The 23,792-nt window shown below is 36.2% G+C and overlaps 1 protein-coding gene across 1 annotated transcript in view; it reads right to left on the bottom strand.

Moving 5' to 3' along the window:
• Window positions 1-6,278, bottom strand: part of LOC149795620 (uncharacterized) — a 34,129-nt gene extending 27,851 nt beyond the window's left edge. The window contains exons 1-2 of the mRNA XM_089965452.1: window positions 6,272-6,278; window positions 1,142-1,178 (exon numbers count right to left, since the gene is read on the bottom strand). The gene's annotated coding sequence lies outside the window, so the exon portion shown is untranslated. The remainder of the gene's footprint in view (window positions 1-1,141; window positions 1,179-6,271) is intronic.
• Window positions 6,279-23,792: the final 17,514 nt, after the last annotated feature.

Raw genomic sequence — 23,792 nt, 5'->3', positions numbered from 1 at the left:
TATGAAGCATTTTTTCAAATGTTTTTTTTAGTAGATCATAGATGAGCACCATCCACAAAAACTGAAAGGATTCAACACCAGAAAACTTTGTCAAATTTCATCAAATCTCTTTAGCAGTTTTTAAGTCATCATTTCAAGTTTGTTTCTATTTTTATTAATGGACACTATATTTGAAGGTGGACTGGCTTTATTTATAGAAACTTGCAAGGAATCCATACCAGAATGCTCTTGGTTAAATTTCATCCAATGTTCGTCATTTAAAACTTTATTTTCAGTGACAGTAGTCCTAATGGATGTACACATATGAAAGACATTTATGACAATATACTCTATGCCAAATTTGACTGAAATATAAAAATAGCAAATGTCTGTTAATACATGCCAGATGAAGAATAATACATGTCCTAACCTGAATCTTAAGGTACACTAAATTTCTCAACAATCTTCCTGAAATTGATATTCTGCATTATCTTGTTTCTGACAATACTACAATTATTCTGTGAGACAGATATAATTCAATGTATTAAATAACATTCTCCTTTCAAAATTTTACTCTGGACAGTATTTGTATTCTTAAATACAATGTGTTAACAAATTTCTCAAAGTTGACAAAATTCTAACTTTTTACCATAGGATAAAACATAACTAGTTTCAGGGACATACTGTATTTTAATCTTAGTGCATGCTTAATGTTCAGTTAAAAACTTGTAAACCAAACAAAGCAATAATACAGGTATTCAAAAACCTCAATCTGAGGAAGAAAAGTTGAGACATCTAGTGAAAGCCAGGCAAAAATTCAAGCCCTCTTGAAGGAGATTACATTACTTTTCCTATGGTAAGCCCAGGAGTGCAGCTATGTAAAAAAAAAATCTCTCCAAAGATTGTGGACATTTGAGAGAAAAAAACTTTCTAAGATACAAAATTTGCAACATTTTGTACAAATTGGGGAGGAACTCATAACAAGAACGGACTTATCATTTTGAGAATTATAATATCTGCTAACCTGAACCAAAAGATAACACATATTCCTGTCATCCTTTGATCTGAGGAGTCTTTCCTACTAAAGGTTATTCAGTACAACTTTGAATCATATATTTCTATAATTGTTTCAGTAATCCTAAACCTTTAAACTCATGCTTACCTGTTTCTTGTTCCAATTAGGGAATTTACCAATGAACCTGAAATTAAATGAAGATGTGGGTTTAAATTTGTTTGTAAACAAACTGTAGTAAAACTTCAAAACATCAAAGACTAATCATGACTCAGTCCCACCGTTAAGCATTCAAAAGACTGTGACCCAATATAAGCCAATCAAATTGGGTCAAAGTCTATATAATAAAGGCTAATATGTGCTTTTGTCTTTTCATATATATATATATATATCTATTAAACCCTTCAAAACCAAAACTCTTATGACTATATTATCCAGTTTTGTGAGGGTATGGGTTTACTGAGGTTGTGAAAAAATGTCTTTTTATAAGCATTTATGTAACATGAAAGAAAAAGAGATACATTAGAACCTGTCTTGAGAGACCACTGCTAGAAGAGACCACCTGTCTTGAGAAACCAGGTTCTCCATTGACAGACTTATTAATTATATAGTGTTGTGACCTGTCATGAGACCACCTGTCTTAAGACCATTATTTTTTGGCAGAAAGGGGTGGTTTTTCAAGACAAGTTCTACTGTAATTATGAGAAAACTTAAGTGTTTGTGAGAAAATGCACCAATTAAAACAACTACTTTGTTTACATTTACTGACAAATTTGCTGGACAACGTAAGTTCCTTCTGAAAATCACATGTGGTCACACAAATAAAACCAGTTGTTCCTTTAATTCCCTCTTTATTATATACAAGTATAGTCCTCATTTCAAGGAACAAGATGCCTTAATACAAGTCCATTAGAATTACAAAAGATAATACAAGTTTAAATACTCCATATCATTCCTATGAAAAAGTGTTCTCCTCATTTCAATGTATGAGTCCTGATATTTAATATTAACAAAATTATTAAAAAAACAACATATGGATCATTTATACAAACAAACTGCATCAATCACAATTAATAAGCAGATGTACATAATCTTTCATAGATACCTAATGATGATTGAATGATTTACCACAGATACCTTATCTACAAGCATTTAGTTCTTAATGATTTACCACAGATACCTTATCTATAAGCATTTAGTTCTTAATGATTTACCACAGATACCTTATCTACAAGCATTTAGTTCTTAATGATTTACCACAGATACCTTATCTACAAGCATTTAGTTCTTAATGATTACCACAGATACCTTATCTATAAGCATTTAGTTCTTAATCATTTACCACAGATACCTTATCTACAAGCATTTAGTTCTTAATCATTTACCACAGATACCTTATCTATAAGCATTTAGTTCTTAATGATTTACCACAGATACCTTATCTACAAGCATTTAGTTCTTAATGATTTACCACAGATACCTTATCTACAAGCATTTAGTTCTTAATGATTTACCACAGATACCTTATCTATAAGCATTTAGTTCTTAATGATTTACCACAGATACCTTATCTATAAGCATTTAGTTCTTAATGATTTACCACAGATACCTTATCTACAAGCATTTAGTTCTTAATGATTTACCACAGATACCTTATCTATAAGCATTTAGTTCTTAATGATTTACCACAGATACCTTATCTATAAGCATTTAGTTCTTAATGATTTACCACAGATACCTTATCTATAAGCATTTAGTTCTTAATGATTTACCACAGATACCTTATCTACAAGCATTTAGTTCTTAATGATTTACCACAGATACCTTATCTACAAGCATTTAGTTCTTAATGATTTACCACAGATACCTTATCTATAAGCATTTAGTTCTTAATGATTTACCACAGATACCTTATCTATAAGCATTTAGTTCTTAATGATTTACCACAGATACCTTATCTACAAGCATTTAGTTCTTAATGATTTACCACAGATACCTTATCTACAAGCATTTAGTTCTTAATGATTTACCACAGATACCTTATCTATAAGCATTTAGTTCTTAATGATTTACCACAGATACCTTATCTACAAGCATTTAGTTCTTAATGATTTACCACAGATACCTTATCTACAAGCATTTAGTTCTTAATGATTTACCACAGATACCTTATCTACAAGCATTTAGTTCTTAATCATTTACCACAGATACCTTATCTACAAGCATTTAGTTCTTAATGATTTACCACAGATACCTTATCTATAAGCATTTAGTTCTTAATGATTTACCACAGATACCTTATCTACAAGCATTTAGTTCTTAATGATTTACCACAGATACCTTATCTACAAGCATTTAGTTCTTAATGATTTACCACAGATACCTTATCTATAAGCATTTAGTTCTTAATGATTTACCACAGATACCTTATCTATAAGCATTTAGTTCTTAATGATTTACCACAGATACCTTATCTACAAGCATTTAGTTCTTAATGATTTACCACAGATACCTTATCTATAAGCATTTAGTTCTTAATCATTTACCACAGATACCTTATCTACAAGCATTTAGTTCTTAATCATTTACCACAGATACCTTATCTACAAGCATTTAGTTCTTAATCATTTACCACAGATACCTTATCTACAAGCATTTAGTTCTTAATGATTTACCACAGATACCTTATCTACAAGCATTTAGTTCTTAATGATTTACCACAGATACCTTATCTATAAGCATTTAGTTCTTAATGATTTACCACAGATACCTTATCTACAAGCATTTAGTTCTTAATGATTTACCACAGATACCTTATCTATAAGCATTTAGTTCTTAATGATTTACCACAGATACCTTATCTACGAGCATTTAGTTCTTGATAATTTACCTTAAAACCTGGGGGGATTCCTTTGATATAAAGACTTCATATTAATTGAACATGCATAAGTTGTGAATTGTAGGAAAACCATGTTTTGTTGTGATCCCCTCTACAGCAAAAAGGTGAAAAATTATCAGTATCATGAATAATATAAAAATATAATGGACTGACCATTTAATTTGGGGGTGGGGTGGGGGAGGAGCATTGTCCTTCTAAACCAGGATATTTTTTTTCTTCTTTTATCTCATGATAATTTTTTTCCTGTTAGCATGATGGATAGAATTAGTTCTTTCTTGCTACCAACTGGAGCAAAAGTACTGTATGGTTTTTTATATAGATATTTGGGATCTGGAAATGTTCAGTCCCTACAAATAAACTGTTTAAAGCACGGCACACATATGAAGCCCATGATCCAATCAGTAATGTGAATATGAATAGTGTATTGGTTACCTCCTCACATCAGGAAACTTTGAGCGAAATGTAAATATGAGTGAATAAAGTGCTGTTTGAAAACCTTGTAAAGTATAAACTACTTTCATACTGAGTACTGGTTTACATCAGAACCTGAAGGAGACAATAACAAATGAAATTTTTAGTTGACATGATTACAAACTATTCTCTTTTGAAGTACACTATTTTGTGAGGCAGATAAACACAGATAACTATTCAGTTTAAGCATGTTCAGATTTATTTATTAAAAGATCATAGTTTCAACACTGTTTCAAAATAACAGTAAACAAAATATTGCCCTTTAGTGGATTTTGAGTCGGGGATGTAATTTTTGTAACTCCTTGCCCTGGGCCATGTGTGAACTGATTGGAGTATTATATGATGTTTACCAAACTGGATATTACTAATGCTGGTTTAGTTGTTGGAAGGCTGTTGTTTAAAAGATGTACTTACCAACATTCACTTGACTTACACTATCATACAATATTCTCAAGTACAGTGTACTAAGCAAGAAACAAATCAGAAACAAAAGATAGTAATTTACCTGCTAATGAAAGTAATGGAAGTTGCTGTACTTTTTTTATTTATCATTTATATCCATTCCTGTATTCATTAAGTATCATAAATGATGCCAGTTTTACAGTAAACATCAGGTTGCTCATGCATCCTTTATGTACAGCAATATAAAATGAGATTCTCATATTCTTGCGGCAAATGATGTATGGGGCCCAACCAGGTTATGAAATAAATATAATGTCATCAATAACATACCACATCATCATGTGTAAAAAAATACTTAAAATTAACACTTTGAGAATATTAAATATTCAGGATCATTACAAAGAAATTGATCATGTAGTTTCTAGAGGCAGTTGTGATGTTTTCCTGAAACATCCCTCTTCCATTTTCACTCCTTTAATTCCCTCTTTATTATATACAAGTATTAATTATTTATTACATATTCATTACAGGTTTTCTCGTAATGTAGTATGGATTACTGTTATAATTTCATTTACATGCTTTGGGATATATCCATAAAAACAGTCATTCATGACTGCCAACTTCTGGGAGGACATCAGGGTTTCAAAACTGCACAGTTTTGTGGCAATATGTAAACAAGGTCAATCATGTGATTATGCTTGTACAAGTTCAAACATCATAAAGTCAATGACCTTATTCAACGAAGCAGGACGTGATTTGGCCTTCTATGTAAGATGTTGTTGTAGGGTTTAATGTCATTTTTCAGCACACAATAGACTACACATGGCGGCCAGTATTATTGGTGGAGGAAGAACCCGGGAAAACCCCGGAAAGAACCACCGACCCATGAGAAGCTACTGGCAAGCTTTCTCACATACCCCCATTGGCTGAATCCGAGACTCGAACCCATGCAGACAGAGGTGAGATGGCAATGATCCGTAACGGAGAGCGCTTTAGACCACTCGGCCACTCGGGGCCCCTATATAAGATGTAGGAGACTTGTAATTGAAAGGAAAAAGTAGATTTTGGATATCATCGTGACAGCAATTTCAGTTTGTCATGTGTTCTGAAGCAGCCATTTTTTTGTTGATATCATGTGATAACATGTAACTGATGATGCAAGTTTCAGAAGTTTTCTTGACTGAAATGTCATGCTTTTCTGCAAGTAAAAAAAATAGTTCAATCTTGTCTAAATCCCATAAGTATATACATTATGCATAACAATGACCAAAGAACATCAAATTGCCTAATAAAATTTTACACCTATTCAAAACACCTTTATTTTCTGATAATTCAATGAATTTAATCCTTTTTATGCAACTTGTCGACTGTCTAATGAATAAACTCAGATGACTTCTTTTCCCTATAAAAACACATTATTTAAATAATTATCAACTTCGCTGTTGAATTTAATGCCATTTTCTTTTTCTGTTCTTTCCTTATTTCCAGTATTTAAATCAATATCATACCTGTCAACTCTCAAGCCAGGAGAAAAAAATCAGGATTTTTGGGGTCATTCTACACCGACCTACTGATTTCAGTGTCTCCCGATTTCTGCAGAGAACTCCTAATTATTATATTATGTCTGTAGATTTTAATTTCTCCTAAAACAAAAAAAAAAAATATATATATATATATATATATCTATATATATATATATATATATATATATATATATATATATATATATATATATATATCTTATGCAATCCATAGATTCCCTGTTCTATTTTATCAACTGTGATTATTGTTATGATGAAATAATCATTATCACACTTCAAAGAATTTTTTTCTTCAGTAAATAAAATGTCATGCTAAAACATTATTGATGTCAGTTATAGAATTGTTTTAACCATACAACAATGCTAAAATCAGAAAATAAACCACAAGAAAAAAATGGGCAAACAACTATAAAATTATCAGGAATTAATTTCAATCCCAAAAATTAGCACTGTGAATGCTATAACATCTCCATTTCCACCAATGAAATTTACAAGAACGAAGACCTGGCATTACTGTACCGTACAAACATTTATTACCATCATTAAAGAAAAAGAAGGAATGAAGAAATATATCACATAGCTTATGTGCCATAAAAAAATAATTCAGAATAAATATTTTATTTAGAAAACAATGTTAAATGCCTTTCAAGTTGAGAATAAGAAAATAAGGTGGGATATAAAATGTGGAAAAAATATCTGCCACTTATATCATAGCTTGAGGCTGCGTATTCAGGCACCACTAGTTGCAACAACATAGGGCATCATTTATTTGCTGCTTAGTTGCTGGTGGTTACATAACACACTGTAGAACATGGTTTCTTTGAATTATGTCAGAGGGTCAGTCCTTTTTACAAGATAACTGCAATGATAAGGATTAATTGCTATTATATTCACAATGGCTTTCTTGCTTCTTTACTTAACACTAGTCTTTTGCTATGGTACATTCTGGTAACATCTGACCAGAATAGGTAAAGATGGCACATTCTGGGCAAAAATAAGGTGCATCACAGAGAGAAATGGTGCATCCTTTGTAAATTTCAGATGTACTGGAAACAGAAGATTGGTCAATATTTAGTGAAAATGAGGCTTCAAAATGCCACAAAAACCATCATGATGTTAGGTCCCACTCTCCCTATTTTTTTTATTCAATCTTCCTACTTGGCTTCTAAAAAGTTTACCGGCATGCAATATATTTTTTAAGAAATATTTATATTTTTGTACATTAACATTTATGTAATTTCAGATACAAAACAGTATTAAATGTTTCTAAGCCTGTCATAAATGCATTACATGCCGTTTGCATGATTTTCAGAATGGTAGTAAACTGCATCATTGGTATGACCAAGCCTCTTTAACAAAAACATAAACAGATGTTAAGGAGAAGAAAATACTGATTCATATTAAGATTATTTATTGTTATATTTGCCACTGTTGCCACTTCCTATGTTTGTATATTTCTTTTCTCATCCCTATGATGCCACGAGTGGCACTGTGATCAACCGCTCCATAACAGATGATGCTATAAGCAAGGAAAACAAAACGTAGCATTCATAAATAAACTGTCATGGAACAAATGTATGCAGCCATAACTTTAAGTTTTGAATTTTGGTACAGGTATAATGGTGGTTCAAAGTGTAAATGAACTTTTAATAAAACGTACATTGTTTACGAATTATTCCGCGATTTATTCTTAAAGGCTCCAAAACCAATAAAGCGGGGATAGTTTTCTATTGATTGATTATTTTCTTATATGTTTCCAGTAAAGGAAACATTGTTTAAAGAATTTGGTCATATTTATTGCTAACATAACCTGTCGCACATGCCCTTTTGCGCGCTCGCGACGTGTATCCAAGTAATCAATCAATCAATATTTATGTTAATAAAACTACCGTTATAAACGATCGGCAGATAATGCAATTGTCAAATCAGAACGGAAAACAGTCAATACTGCGAAATTATCGAACCCGCAAAAATATAAGAAACGACTCTACTCTGAGAATCATCAAAGCGACCATATCCCGAAAACTAGTGCATCCCGTAAATAGGTTCATTAAAACCTGTCCAGAAATTGTCAATGCAATGAATATATCTTAACTGCACCCGATAAGATTTAAATGTTAACCTAAGCCCGAAAACTAGTGCATCCCGTAAATAGGTTCATTAAAACCTGTCCAGAAATTGTCAATGCAATGAATATATCTTAACTGCACCCGATAAGATTTAAATGTTAACCTAAGCATCCGGTTGCTTCTAAGGCACTTGTTATTGGCCGATTAAAACTCATTTTATCGTGCTGTAAACAGCAAACTCCACGCCGAGTACCGTAGGCAACGTTACCAGTGAAAAGTAATCAAGGGACATAACTTTAACTTGTAAATTCCTTCTCTTTTGGAAATGTCTTTCTACACAGAGCTGATTACCTGTTCGAAGAAATTGCATGCTATTCACGCGCTCGTCACTTAAAGTGTATATTTGTGAGTGATTTTTTAAATACAAAATGTGTTATTTTTCTTATGATTTTAATAATTAGTTGCGATAACAGTAATTATCAGTCAGCATCTACACACCTACCACACCCTTAATGTTGACATTTTTCAAAAGAAGTCGCTCCATGTTAATTCCTCACATGACCATATGACGGAGACTCACATACCTGAAATATATAAATGTAAATATCTGACAAAGTCAGATATAAACATTTGTTTAAACTGTATACAAGACCCTCGGCAGAATTTCAGGTTGAGAAGTCATGGACTCTTCATTCATGGAACTCACGAGTCCCGAATCTGTTTTAGAGATTCCCGGTTATAAACTTGGAAGCCCCTCGCCTCTTAACAGAATTTAAAGAAAAATGTAAACCACATGCTCATTATTTTTTCAACACTGAAGTCTTAGCCATCACACTAACAAAAAATTAATATTTTAGTAAATCGAATTTTAAGTTTAATGTAAATTTGTAGTTTTAGCCACTACAACAACACTAACAACGAAAAATAAATAAATAACCACATCAATAAAGTTGTCAACAAGTAGTTTTAATCCCAAGAATGATCACGAAGACTCAGTTCCCACCAAAAAATCTAACACGAGTCAACACTTGGTATCACACTCTATCGTATATAGGAACATGACTTACAATCATAGTATTGTAACCAAGAAGGAATGAAATACAGTCGGCTCCACTTAAATGCATATCGCTTAATTGCATAGATCGCTTAAGTACATAGCGAAAGCATGGTCCTGTTTTACATTGTAAATATACATGAATTCAGTTTAAATGCATACTCCGTTTATATGCATAGCTTGGGTCTGGTCCCGAGGCTATGCATATAAACGGAGTTGACTGTAATATACAACTAATCAAAATAATTCAGAACAAATATGTTAATTATTACACAGTGTTAGATGCCTTACGAGCTGACCTTAAGGAATAAAGGTGGGTTGTAACATGGACTTTTTAGAAAACATGAATTTAGTCGTTGCTATACGTACTGTACATAAATACGTGTAACTTGAGGGATACTGTCTGATTCGTACCATGGCTGATTCGAACCGTAGCTAATTCGGCCAAAATTACTAGCTGATTCGGCACAAATTACAATCTGATTTGGCCATGTGAAATATTAAGAAATTTTTTAAATGGAATACACATACCTGATTTATTTTAGCAGTATGATGTAAAAGGTTGATTGAGGGATACTAGTAGTATAAAGGGTGAGATTAGCCACAATGGGAATTAGCATTAAAAACACCCCCTGAGTAAGATTAGCGACAATGGAAATTTAACATTAACCACCCTGGGTAAGATTAGCGACAATGGAAATTTAACATGGGCAAAAAACCCTGGGTAAGATTAGCGACAATGGGAATTAACATGGGGAATATATTTACGGCCTGTCTAGCGACAAGGGGGAATTAACATGGGGAATAGAGTTTGGGCTTGTCTAGGGACAAGGGGAATTGAACATGGGGAATAGAGTTTGGGCTTGTTTAGGGACAAGGGGAATTGAACATGGGAATAGAGTTTGGGCTTGTCTAGGGACAAGGGAATTGAACATGGGGAATAGAGTTTGGGTCTCTCTAGGGACAAGGGGAATTGAACAGGGGAATAGATCGTGGGACTGTCTAGGGACAAGGGGAAATTGAACATGGGAATAAATCGTGGGACTGTCTAGCGTCAAGGGGAATTTAACATATAGAAATTGAACATGGTGGGTCTGTATAGCGTCAAGGGGAATTGAACATGGTGGGATTGTCTAGGGACAATGATGGTAGAGGGTCAAACACAACAGAGACAGAGACATACATACACTAGCACAAGCGTGAGATTTATATATAAAGCATTACCAAGACCTGAAATCTTGCTGGGGTGTTCAAAAATTTGCATAATTGTAATGATGCTATAAATAGCTATAATCAAGGAAATGCTCAACGACAAAATGGATGTGACTAAAAGTAACGCTAAAATGACGAAATTGTCCCAGAATTTAAAGGAAAATAAACATATCCCCGAAAATTAAGTTACAATGGTTTAGACTAAAATGGATAAAATTAGTAACTACTTACAATATCAACTTGTGTGACGATCGTGGATAAACACCTATGTATCTATTTATAGCTATAATCAGCTAAAATTCATATGAAATCCCACTATCTATTTATACTACAACTTGTGGGTTATTCCTTTGGAAAATCCCACTATCTTTTTATAGCCTCAGCTTGAGTGACGTTCCTGTTTATGAACTCTAGTACATATGCATAGCTACAACCTATGGAAATCCCCAAGTCCATATTTATAGTCTCGAAATTTCCAGCGTCAGTGACGTCACTGTACTGAACACTAGGGGATAAATGTTAACAGTGTTGCAAGTGGCTGACCTGAATACACACTACTGCAGGTAGGTAGGTAGAGTGTATCTGATAGGGATAAAGTGAGTTTTATAGGGACAAACAGAGACCAATACACCCACACCCACACACACACACACAACGAACGCGCGCAGACATACACACACACACACACACACAGAGGGAAGAGGAAAAAAGAAACCCCAAATATACTATCATCACAAAAGGGAGATAATACAAACCCCAAATAAACTATCCACACAAACGTACGCGAACGCATACAAACCCCAAATACACTATCAACACAGAAGGGAGATAATACAAACCCCAAACAAACTATCCACACAAACGTACGCGAACGCATACAAACCCAAAATATACTATCCACACAACGTCGCTAACGCATACAAACGCCAAATATGCTATCCACACTCGGGAGGAAGAAGAAAAAAACAACCAAATATACGATCTACACAACGTACGCGAACACGCACACACACACACACACACACACACACAGAGGGAAGAGGAAAAAACAAACCCCAAATATACTATCAACACAGAAGGGAGATAATACAAACCCCAAATAAACTATCCACACAAACGTACGCGAACGCATACAAACCCCAAATATACTATCAACACAGAAGGGAGATAATACAAACCCCAAACAAACTATCCACACAAACGTACGCGAACGCATACAAACCCCAAATATACTATCCACACAACGTCGCTAACGCATACAAACCCCAAATATGCTATCCACACTCGGGAGGAAGAAGAAAAAAACAACTAAATATACGATCTACACAACGTACGCGATCACGCACACACACACACACACACAGAGGGAAGAGGAAAAAACAAACCCCAAATATACTATCATCACAAAAGGGAGATAATACAAACCCCAAATAAACTATCCACACAAACGTACGCGAACGCATACAAACCCCAAATATACTATCAACACAGAAGGGAGATAATACAAACCCCAAATAAACTATCCACACAAACGTACGCGAACGCATGCAAACCCCAAATATGCTATCAACACAGAAAGAGATAATACAAACCCCAAATAAACTATCCACACAAACGTACGCGAACGCATACAAACCCCAAATATACTATATACTATCCACACAACGTCGCTAACGCATACAAACCCCAAATATGCTATCCACACTCGGGAGGAAGAAGAACAAAACAACCAAATATACGATCTACACAACGTACGCGAACACACACACACACACACACACACACACACACACACACACACACAGAGGGAAGAGGAAAAAACAAACCCCAAATATACTATCAACACAGAAGGGAGATAATACAAACCCCAAGTAAACTATCCACACAAACGTACGCGAACGCATACAAACCCCAAATATACTATCAACACAGAAGGGAGATAATACAAACCCCAAATAAACTATCCACACAAACGTACGCGAACGCATACAAACCCCAAATATACTATCAACACAGAAAGAGATAATACAAACCCCAATTAACTATCCACACAAACGTACGCGAACGCATACAAACCCCAAATATACTATCCACACAACGTCGCTAACGCATACAAACCGCAAATATACTATCCACACTCGGGAGGAAGAAGAAAAAAACAACCAAATATGCGATCTACACAACGTACGCGAACACACACACACACACACACACGCACACCACAGAGGGAAGAAGAAGAAAACCATTATACACTATTCACACGCAGTGAAGAAATAACCCTTTATATATATATACTATCAACAGAGAGTGAAGAAAATAACCCATTATATTCCATCAACACAGAGTGAAGAAGAAAAAGTTTTTTGAAAGCACCTAAGCCCTCACCTGCAATGACCAACTCTGCCAAACACCTACACCCCATCCACCCCCACTCCCAACACTACAAAACCCATTTAACCCGTTATTTTATGGCATCAGTGTATGATTTAGGAAACATCAAGACACAAAATGATGGACGAATAGACTGACTATTGTTTACGGACTTGCATGCCTAAAGAGCGTGCGTGAAGGAAAACATCCTTCCATTTCAATTCTAACTAAAACATGATCCAGAGGGATAGAGAGAGGTGAAAGAGCACAATTTCATAAAATGTGAGTAAAAACAAAACACGCCATCCTTATTATACAATGTCAAGACCAAGAGACACTTACGTTTTCTTTCTGGTCTATTCTCTTTTAGAAGGTAGTATGAAATTTCACATCAGGGCCAACGCATCGGCTCACATTGTCAATTTTTCCATTTCCATGTTTTTACTGGCACAAGTTCTTCATCATCTTCAATTTCTTCTTCTTCTGAATCCCTCTTCTCTGTTTCGTCTTGTTTTTGTTTCTTCTCTTTTCTCGTAGGGCACTCTGAATTCCAGTGTCCTTTCTCCTGACAACGATATTAGGTATCTTGACTTTTGTCTCTCTTTCTTAGACGAAGCAGGTATTCTGGAGACAAATACCCATTTACCTTTGCAGATATAGCAAACTTCATTAGCACTTACACACTTTCGTATGACTCTCATCAAATCAACGACCAAAAGAGTAAGTTTTGTTGCCACTTTCGCATGTGAATTATGCTTTCGTATGACTTTTAGCAAATATTTGACCAGCAGGTCGATCTGTGCTGACTCTTCCATCTTCTTGATCGTTTGAGAGCGGAATGAATACTCTGACGCTAAGACACTCTCCTTATATACATGGACCTGCTGCGTATGAAACCTAGTCAAATGTAATTTTGCAATAAGATGAAACGATTTCATTGAGGAAGTAAAAAGCAATGATGTACCGTATCTCCTCACACAAAACCTGAAGTTTTAGTTCAAATCCGTGTCAGCGATTTCGAAGACGACATAACTGAGCTTTAATCAATGCTCTCCAATTATGCCACAAAGCCGCGAGTCCTGATTCACGCCAAAAGAAATTTCGTTCGGTCCATAAAAAATAGTATCACATCTGAGAAACGCAAAAACGAACTTCCAGAAAACTGAGAACGACGGCTTAACACCTACAACGTAAATGTGTGAGTTCAAGTAGTGCGTAAAACTTAGTCAAATTAAATTTTTATAGTCAAGACGAAACGATCTCTTTTCGAACAAGAAAGCAGACACCAAGCGACAATGGCGATCCGTGTCACACAACACTTTTCAAAATGTATATTATCAGAGGTTTGTTCTAGCGATCTGCACGGTTAAATTAAATGTTGATGTATTTTGCAATAAGACGGACACAATTTCCATGGGATCGCCCATGGTACGATTGTTCGTGCATTAGTTTAATTTTTAAAAATATTTTTTTATATAAATCGCCTATAGGATAGACCCAGTAAAGCATGGCCATTCTCGTCACTGTCTGAATAGCTACTCAAGTCAATTCGAAGCGAACGCGGTAAGAAAATAAGTAGAGCCAATGAAATGGCTTACAACGGGTGATGCATTGTTTTGTTCTAGGACTGTGTGGCATAATAATCCCTATGTTCTTGCGTTGTTACCATTACAGTGCAGACAGACTGAAATGTGAACTTACAAGCCCTCTTTGTGTGTGTTGTACCATTTCCTCTTACCACATCAAAATACTGAGCGTCACAGTATTGGTTCGCGTTTTCAAGCTGACCATTTTTTTATATCTCACTTAAACATTTCGACATAAACACTCACATCGGTAGAGTCAGAACAGACGTGTTACAGTATTGAGGGGCATGTTATCTTTTCTTTTTCAAACTAATAAATTTGGGGTTTGTATGAAGTAAAGAACCGAAAGTACAGTGAAACTCAAGGATGATGACCCAATCTGTCTGTCTATTGATGCGTGTATTTACTTAAGAAGAAATATGACCTCTAAAACACAAAGAGATACGGCAAGCATGATTAGATTAAACACAACGATGTTTTCCTTCACGCCCGTGTAATTTAGAGTTTCAATTGTCTTTGAAGACAAACTTGGTCTCCTTTTGTAGGGCTTGAAATAATATTAGAAAAACTGAAAAATCTTAAGCATTTTGCTATAGATAATTTCATCAACAGACTAAACAACATAAATACCGTTACAACAATAGAAAGCCTTAAATCTTCTATCAAAAAGAAATGCATGAAAAAAATTAAAGATTAACGATAACTAACCAATGAAACCGAATTTAACAAAGGCAATGACATGTGAAGAAATGCCTCTCACTTTGGAAAGGTAGGCGAATGTACTCTGTCAGGCACCGTCAACTTGAAAAAAAATTATAAACAGAGAGAAGCCTGAATTCAAAATTCAGTTGTTTCTTTTTCTTCAAAATTATTTCGTTTCTTTTTTTTTTTTTTTTTTTTTGGAACAAATCTAAGCACTAATATAGAGTGGAAAAGGGAAAATGCACATACAAGCTTTGATATTTCTGGAAAAAGGAGGGGATATTCCTAACGTTCATAACCACCTATATATGCTTGGACTTGTCTGTGACTTATCCACAAAACAAGATGTACATATTTCTGGTCAAGCTGCAAGTGTGTGCGTGTTTTTGAAAATGGTAAAAATTGGATATACAATTTTCTCGTGACACTTATAAAGTGAAGAGTCTGTGCAAGTGTCAAAAGCCAAAGTCATATAAGTTTTGTATTTTGTACGGCTTGTAAAGATTTCTACTTTAGAAAATGTGAAGTATCACAAGTTATTATCACAAACAGAAGTGGAACATAGGGGCTTGCAAGAAAGAAAATAACCCAGACAGTTGGTGTCATCAAGAGTGCTAGAGACGGTACCCGAACTTGCTTGCCTGCTTACTTGAATTAAAGTGATTTTCGCTCTAATGGAGCATGTATCATTGGTTTAATAACGCACCGCGTGATTTTTAATTACTCCTGGGAAAGGAAAGAGAGCCTCATCCCCCAGGCTTTTATGTACTCACAGACTATTTTTAAATTTAGCCACTCAGGTGTAGGACTAACTAATCCTTAACAACCTGACTGAAAGGCTTTAAACATGAGTGGGAATTGTCTCACCACACACTCATTTTTCTGTCCGAGCGTGGTAAAGGAGGAAAAAGGTGCTCAGCAAGACAGCCATGGATGTTAAGTACTCACCAAAACGCTAGCCCGTACTTATTTCAAATCAAGTTCCGTTTTTGCTAATGGACAATAAAAAGTACCAATAATGTGTTAATCACCTGTGCAATTAGTTCAAATCTAACGAGTCTGTTAAATTTCCTACTTCCTAACATATCTGTCTAATATTAGTACTTAGTGTACATAAAAATAGCCATACTGATCTTATTTTAAATTATTATGTCTAAGCGACATATACCAGTTTGGTCACTGTTAGGTTTAAAAAGTTAAGTCTGTTGTGGTGTTCCAATGGGTCAAGTTTGTTTCGAGAATAGTTTAGTCAAGGAGGGATACCAAGCCAAATATGGTTCCCTATTTAATAAAAAGCAATCTTTTGGAGCCCTAAAAAAAAGTCTGTTTTTTCTGTTAGAAGGTAACACGTCTCTCTTTTGCTTTCACGTTCTTTCCCGCACTCCTAGTCTCATGATTCTTGATATCAGGAAATGCGTAGCCATGATGGGCGGTAATGTAAGCAGCGGTTTCTACCAGTTGACTGAGGGGGTATCCAGTGTAGGCTTGTCTGTAGAATTGGGGAAGAACTCTGACCCCTAATCCCCATTGAGAAGGTCTTGGTTTAAAGGTGTCTAGAGATTTGTAGGCAACGTATTGTATGGCTGTAATAAACTGCCCTGCTATGTTGACGTCACACAATGCTTGATCTAGCCCCATTTCGGTGTACTTCTCAACGAGGGTCAGCGTCCCCCTCCTCCTCAACCGCCTCAATTTCCTCTTCTGGTTCTTATACTAATTCTTCAGTTGAGGTAGATAGTTTCAAATCCGCTGCTATGGTGTCTGTCGCTGTTATTGTTGTTGTAGTTTGTTCTTTCAGCTGAGATTGCCTGTAGTATCGGAGTGAGAAAAGAACGTAGTGCCTCCGATAATTACATTTGAGTTTGCCATACCGTTTGTGTAACATAATTTGACCTTTGTTTTGCCACCACTCTTTCCGGGACGGGTTGTTTGTTAGGTATAGTCGGCTGTTGACTAGCTGTTATTTGTGCTCTCGAGGTGGGTGGAGTGCTAACTGGCTAGGTCTGCATTTCTTGCTCCCGCTGCTGTTGCGTATATTTCTTCCCTCCACACCGAGTTCTGGACCTAATTCTTTAAATTTCGTTGTACCCGAACTTCCATTATCCATATTATCACCAACAAAAGAAAACAAAACGCACAGACCTAAAAGAAACACTCACTCACTTTTTACAGAACATTACTATTTTTAAAATTTTGATAAGCGACGGAAACGAACAACTTAGAGTCACACTTTCTAACCAAGATAAAGAAATCACGTGCTGATAGACTCACTTCTGTATTTTTTCTTCTAACTGACTAACGTATCATAGGCAATGGAATGTTATTTCTTTTCGAGAGTATGGGGTAGCCCTGAAATTTTTTTTTGGAAGTTGAAGCTATGGCGATCGCTTAGGTTATAAGATGACGGCCTCCTCTGACGACAGGCTTTCTCACAGGATAAGGTCTGTTCTTCGGAAAGAGAAGAAGAACTCTTTGGTGTCGATACCACTGAATACAAAGCCTCTGTCAGGTTCATGCTGCTGCTGCTGTTGCTGCTCTCTCTGCTGTTTATGAAGTCTGTACTTCTCCGTCCATTCTTCTTTCTCCTTCTTGAATTCCTCCTTGTAGAGCTCTTCTTTCAGGTCTTCAGTGACTTTCAACATTATGATATTGTCTATCTCTTCAGGTCTCGGTATCAGACTTGTCATGACCCTATGCAAATTCACATAGGCTTCGTTCAACTTGGCTTATCTTGAGCACATCTTCGTAGGAAGATGAGTCGACAATGGATGGACAGACTGGAGACACAACACAACACAACAATTTTGAATTCAAGAAATGCAGACCTAGCCAGTTAGCACTCCACCCACCTCGAGAACACAAATAACAGCTAGTCAACAGCCGACTATACCTAACAAACAACCCGTCCCGGAAAGAGTGGTGGCAAAACAAAGGTCCAATTATGTTACACAAACGGTATGGCAAACTCAAATGTAATTATCGGAGGCACTACGTTCTTTTCTGGGGCCCAGGGTGGCCGAGTGGTCTAAAGCGCTCTCCGTTACGGATCACTGTCATCTCACCTTTGTCTGCGTGGGTTCGAGTCTCGGATTCGGCTAATGTGGGTATGTGAGAAAACTTGCCAGTAGCCTCAACAACAGTAGTACAACAACAACAACGTTCTTTTCTCACTCCGATACTATAGGCATCTCAGCTGAAAGAACAACTACAACAACAATAACAGCGACAGACACCATAGCAGCGGATTTGAAACTATCTACCTCAACTGAAGAATTAGTATAAGAACCAGAAGAGGAAATTGAGGCGGTTGAGGAGGAGGGGGACGCTGACCCTCGTTGAGAAGTACACCGAAATGGGGCTAGATCAAGCATTGTGTGACGTCAACATAGCAGGGCAGTTTATTACAGCCATACAATACGTTGCCTACAAATCTCTAGACACCTTTAAACCAAGACCTTCTCAATGGGGATTAGGGGTCAGAGTTCTTCCCCAATTCTACAGACAAGCCTACACTGGATACCCCCTCAGTCAACTGGTAGAAACCGCTGCTTACATTACCGCCCATCATGGCTACGCATTTCCTGATATCAAGAATCATGAGACTAGGAGTGCGGGAAAGAACGTGAAAGCAAAAGAGAGACGTGTTACCTTCTAACAGAAAAAACAGACTTTTTTTAGGGCTCCAAAAGATTGCTTTTTATTAAATAGGGAACCATATTTGGCTTGGTATCCCTCCTTGACTAAACTATTCTCGAAACAAACTTGACCCATTGGAACACCACAACAGACTTAACTTTTTAAACCTAACAGTGACCAAACTGGTATATGTCGCTTAGACATAATAATTTAAAATAAGATCAGTATGGCTATTTTTATGTACACTAAGTACTAATATTAGACAGATATGTTAGGAAGTAGGAAATTTAACAGACTCGTTAGATTTGAACTAATTGCACAGGTGGTTAACACATTATTGGTACTTTTTATTGTCCATTAGCAAAAACGGGACTTGATTTGAAATAAGTACGGGCTAGCGTTTTGGTGAGTACTTAACATCCATGGCTGTCTTGCTGAGCACCTTTTTCCTCCTTTACCACGCTCGGACAGAAAAATGAGTGTGTGGTGAGACAATTCCCACTCATGTTTAAAGCCTTTCAGTCAGGTTGTTAAGGATTAGTTAGTCCTACACCTGAGTGGCTAAATTTAAAAATAGTCTGTGAGTACATAAAAGCCTGGGGGACGAGGCTCTCTTTCCTTCCCCAGGAGTAATTAAAAATCACGCGGTGCGTTATTAAACCAGTGATACATGCTCCATTAGAGCGAAAATCACTTTAATTCAAGTAAGCAGGCAAGCAAGTTCGGGTACCGTCTCTAGCACTCTTGATGACACCAACTGTCTGGGTTATTTTCTTTCTTGCAAGCCCCTATGTTCCACTTCTGTTTGTGATAATAACTTGTGATACTTCACATTTTCTAAAGTAGAAATCTTTACAAGCCGTACAAAATACAAAACTTATATGACTTTGGCTTTTGACACTTGCACAGACTCTTCACTTTATAAGTGTCACGAGAAAATTGTATATCCAATTTTTACCATTTTCAAAAACACGCACACACTTGCAGCTTGACCAGAAATATGTACATCTTGTTTTGTGGATAAGTCACAGACAAGTCCAAGCATATATAGGTGGTTATGAACGTTAGGAATATCCCCTCCTTTTTTCAGAAATATCAAAGCTTGTATGTGCATTTTCCCTTTTCCACTCTATATTAGTGCTTAGATTTGTTTCAAAAAAAAAAAAAAAAAAAAAAAAAGAAACGAAATAATTTTGAAGAAAAAGAAACAACTGAATTTTGAATTCAGGTTTCTCTCTGTTTATAATTTTTTTTCAAGTTGACGGTGCCTGACAGAGTACATTCGCCTACCTTTCCAAAGTGAGAGGCATTTCTTCACATGTCATTGCCTTTGTTAAATTCGGTTTCATTGGTTAGTTATCGTTAATCTTTAATTTTTTTCATGCATTTCTTTTTGATAGAAGATTTAAGGCTTTCTATTGTTGTAACGGTATTTATGTTGTTTAGTCTGTTGATGAAATTATCTATAGCAAAATGCTTAAGATTTTTCAGTTTTTCTAATATTATTTCAAGCCCTACAAAAGGAGACCAAGTTTGTCTTCAAAGACAATTGAAACTCTAAATCACACGGGCGTGAAGGAAAACATCGTTGTGTTTAATCTAATCATGCTTGCCGTATCTCTTTGTGTTTTAGAGGTCATATTTCTTCTTAAGTAAATACACGCATCAATAGACAGACAGATTGGGTCATCATCCTTGAGTTTCACTGTACTTTCGGTTCTTTACTTCATACAAACCCCAAATTTATTAGTTTGAAAAAGAAAAGATAACATGCCCCTCAATACTGTAACACGTCTGTTCTGACTCTACCGATGTGAGTGTTTATGTCGAAATGTTTAAGTGAGATATAAAAAAATGGTCAGCTTGAAAACGCGAACCAATACTGTGACGCTCAGTATTTTGATGTGGTAAGAGGAAATGGTACAACACACACAAAGAGGGCTTGTAAGTTCACATTTCAGTCTGTCTGCACTGTAATGGTAACAACGCAAGAACATAGGGATTATTATGCCACACAGTCCTAGAACAAAACAATGCATCACCCGTTGTAAGCCATTTCATTGGCTCTACTTATTTTCTTACCGCGTTCGCTTCGAATTGACTTGAGTAGCTATTCAGACAGTGACGAGAATGGCCATGCTTTACTGGGTCTATCCTATAGGCGATTTATATAAAAAAATATTTTTAAAAATTAAACTAATGCACGAACAATCGTACCATGGGCGATCCCATGGAAATTGTGTCCGTCTTATTGCAAAATACATCAACATTTAATTTAACCGTGCAGATCGCTAGAACAAACCTCTGATAATATACATTTTGAAAAGTGTTGTGTGACACGGATCGCCATTGTCGCTTGGTGTCTGCTTTCTTGTTCGAAAAGAGATCGTTTCGTCTTGACTATAAAAATTTAATTTGACTAAGTTTTACGCACTACTTGAACTCACACATTTACGTTGTAGGTGTTAAGCCGTCGTTCTCAGTTTTCTGGAAGTTCGTTTTTGTGTTTCTCAGATGTGATACTATTTTTTATGGACCGAACGAAATTTCTTTTGGCGTGAATCAGGACTCGCGGCTTTGTGGCATAATTGGAGAGCATTGATTAAAGCTCAGTTATGTCGTCTTCGAAATCGCTGACACGGATTTGAACTAAAACTTCAGGTTTTGTGTGAGGAGATACGGTACATCATTGCTTTTTACTTCCTCAATGAAATCGTTTCATCTTATTGCAAAATTACATTTGACTAGGTTTCATACGCAGCAGGTCCATGTATATAAGGAGAGTGTCTTAGCGTCAGAGTATTCATTCCGCTCTCAAACGATCAAGAAGATGGAAGAGTCAGCACAGATCGACCTGCTGGTCAAATATTTGCTAAAAGTCATACGAAAGCATAATTCACATGCGAAAGTGGCAACAAAACTTACTCTTTTGGTCGTTGATTTGATGAGAGTCATACGAAAGTGTGTAAGTGCTAATGAAGTTTGCTATATCTGCAAAGGTAAATGGGTATTTGTCTCCAGAATACCTGCTTCGTCTAAGAAAGAGAGACAAAAGTCAAGATACCTAATATCGTTGTCAGGAGAAAGGACACTGGAATTCAGAGTGCCCTACGAGAAAAGAGAAGAAACAAAAACAAGACGAAACAGAGAAGAGGGATTCAGAAGAAGAAGAAATTGAAGATGATGAAGAACTTGTGCCAGTAAAAACATGGAAATGGAAAAATTGACAATGTGAGCCGATGCGTTGGCCCTGATGTGAAATTTCATACTACCTTCTAAAAGAGAATAGACCAGAAAGAAAACGTAAGTGTCTCTTGGTCTTGACATTGTATAATAAGGATGGCGTGTTTTGTTTTTACTCACATTTTATGAAATTGTGCTCTTTCACCTCTCTCTATCCCTCTGGATCATGTTTTAGTTAGAATTGAAATGGAAGGATGTTTTCCTTCACGCACGCTCTTTAGGCATGCAAGTCCGTAAACAATAGTCAGTCTATTCGTCCATCATTTTGTGTCTTGATGTTTCCTAAATCATACACTGATGCCATAAAATAACGGGTTAAATGGGTTTTGTAGTGTTGGGAGTGGGGGTGGGTGGGGTGTAGGTGTTTGGCAGAGTTGGTCATTGCAGGTGAGGGCTTAGGTGCTTTCAAAAAACTTTTTCTTCTTCACTCTGTGTTGATGGAATATAATGGGTTATTTTCTTCACTCTCTGTTGATAGTATATATATATAAAGGGTTATTTCTTCACTGCGTGTGAATAGTGTATAATGGTTTTCTTCTTCTTCCCTCTGTGGTGTGCGTGTGTGTGTGTGTGTGTGTGTGTGTTCGCGTACGTTGTGTAGATCGCATATTTGGTTGTTTTTTTCTTCTTCCTCCCGAGTGTGGATAGTATATTTGCGGTTTGTATGCGTTAGCGACGTTGTGTGGATAGTATATTTGGGGTTTGTATGCGTTCGCGTACGTTTGTGTGGATAGTTAATTGGGGTTTGTATTATCTCCCTTCTGTGTTGATAGTATATTTGGGGTTTGTATGCGTTCGCGTACGTTTGTGTGGATAGTTTTTTTGGGGTTTGTATTATCTCCCTTCTGTGTTGATAGTATATTTGGGGTTTGTATGCGTTCGCGTACGTTTGTGTGGATAGTTTACTTGGGGTTTGTATTATCTCCCTTCTGTGTTGATAGTATATTTGGGGTTTGTTTTTTCCTCTTCCCTCTGTGTGTGTGTGTGTGTGTGTGTGTGTGTGTTCGCGTACGTTGTGTAGATCGTATATTTGGTTGTTTTTTTCTTCTTCCTCCCGAGTGTGGATAGCATATTTGGGGTTTGTATGCGTTAGCGACGTTGTGTGGATAGTATATAGTATATTTGGGGTTTGTATGCGTTCGCGTACGTTTGTGTGGATAGTTTATTTGGGGTTTGTATTATCTCTTTCTGTGTTGATAGCATATTTGGGGTTTGCATGCGTTCGCGTACGTTTGTGTGGATAGTTTATTTGGGGTTTGTATTATCTCCCTTCTGTGTTGATAGTATATTTGGGGTTTGTATGCGTTCGCGTACGTTTGTGTGGATAGTTTATTTGGGGTTTGTATTATCTCCCTTTTGTGATGATAGTATATTTGGGGTTTGTTTTTTCCTCTTCCCTCTGTGTGTGTGTGTGTGTGTGTGTGTGCGTGATCGCGTACGTTGTGTAGATCGTATATTTGGTTGTTTTTTTCTTCTTCCTCCCGAGTGTGGATAGCATATTTGGCGTTTGTATGCGTTAGCGACGTTGTGTGGATAGTATATTTGGGGTTTGTATGCGTTCGCGTACGTTTGTGTGGATAGTTTGTTTGGGGTTTGTATTATCTCCCTTCTGTGTT

This window comes from Sinohyriopsis cumingii, chromosome 7 (genome assembly GCF_028554795.1).
Source record: "Sinohyriopsis cumingii isolate HCF-2022 chromosome 7, ASM2855479v2, whole genome shotgun sequence".
In the NCBI taxonomy this organism is placed as follows: domain Eukaryota; kingdom Metazoa; phylum Mollusca; class Bivalvia; order Unionida; family Unionidae; genus Sinohyriopsis; species Sinohyriopsis cumingii.
This window is presented reverse-complemented; position numbering and strand designations above follow the sequence as displayed.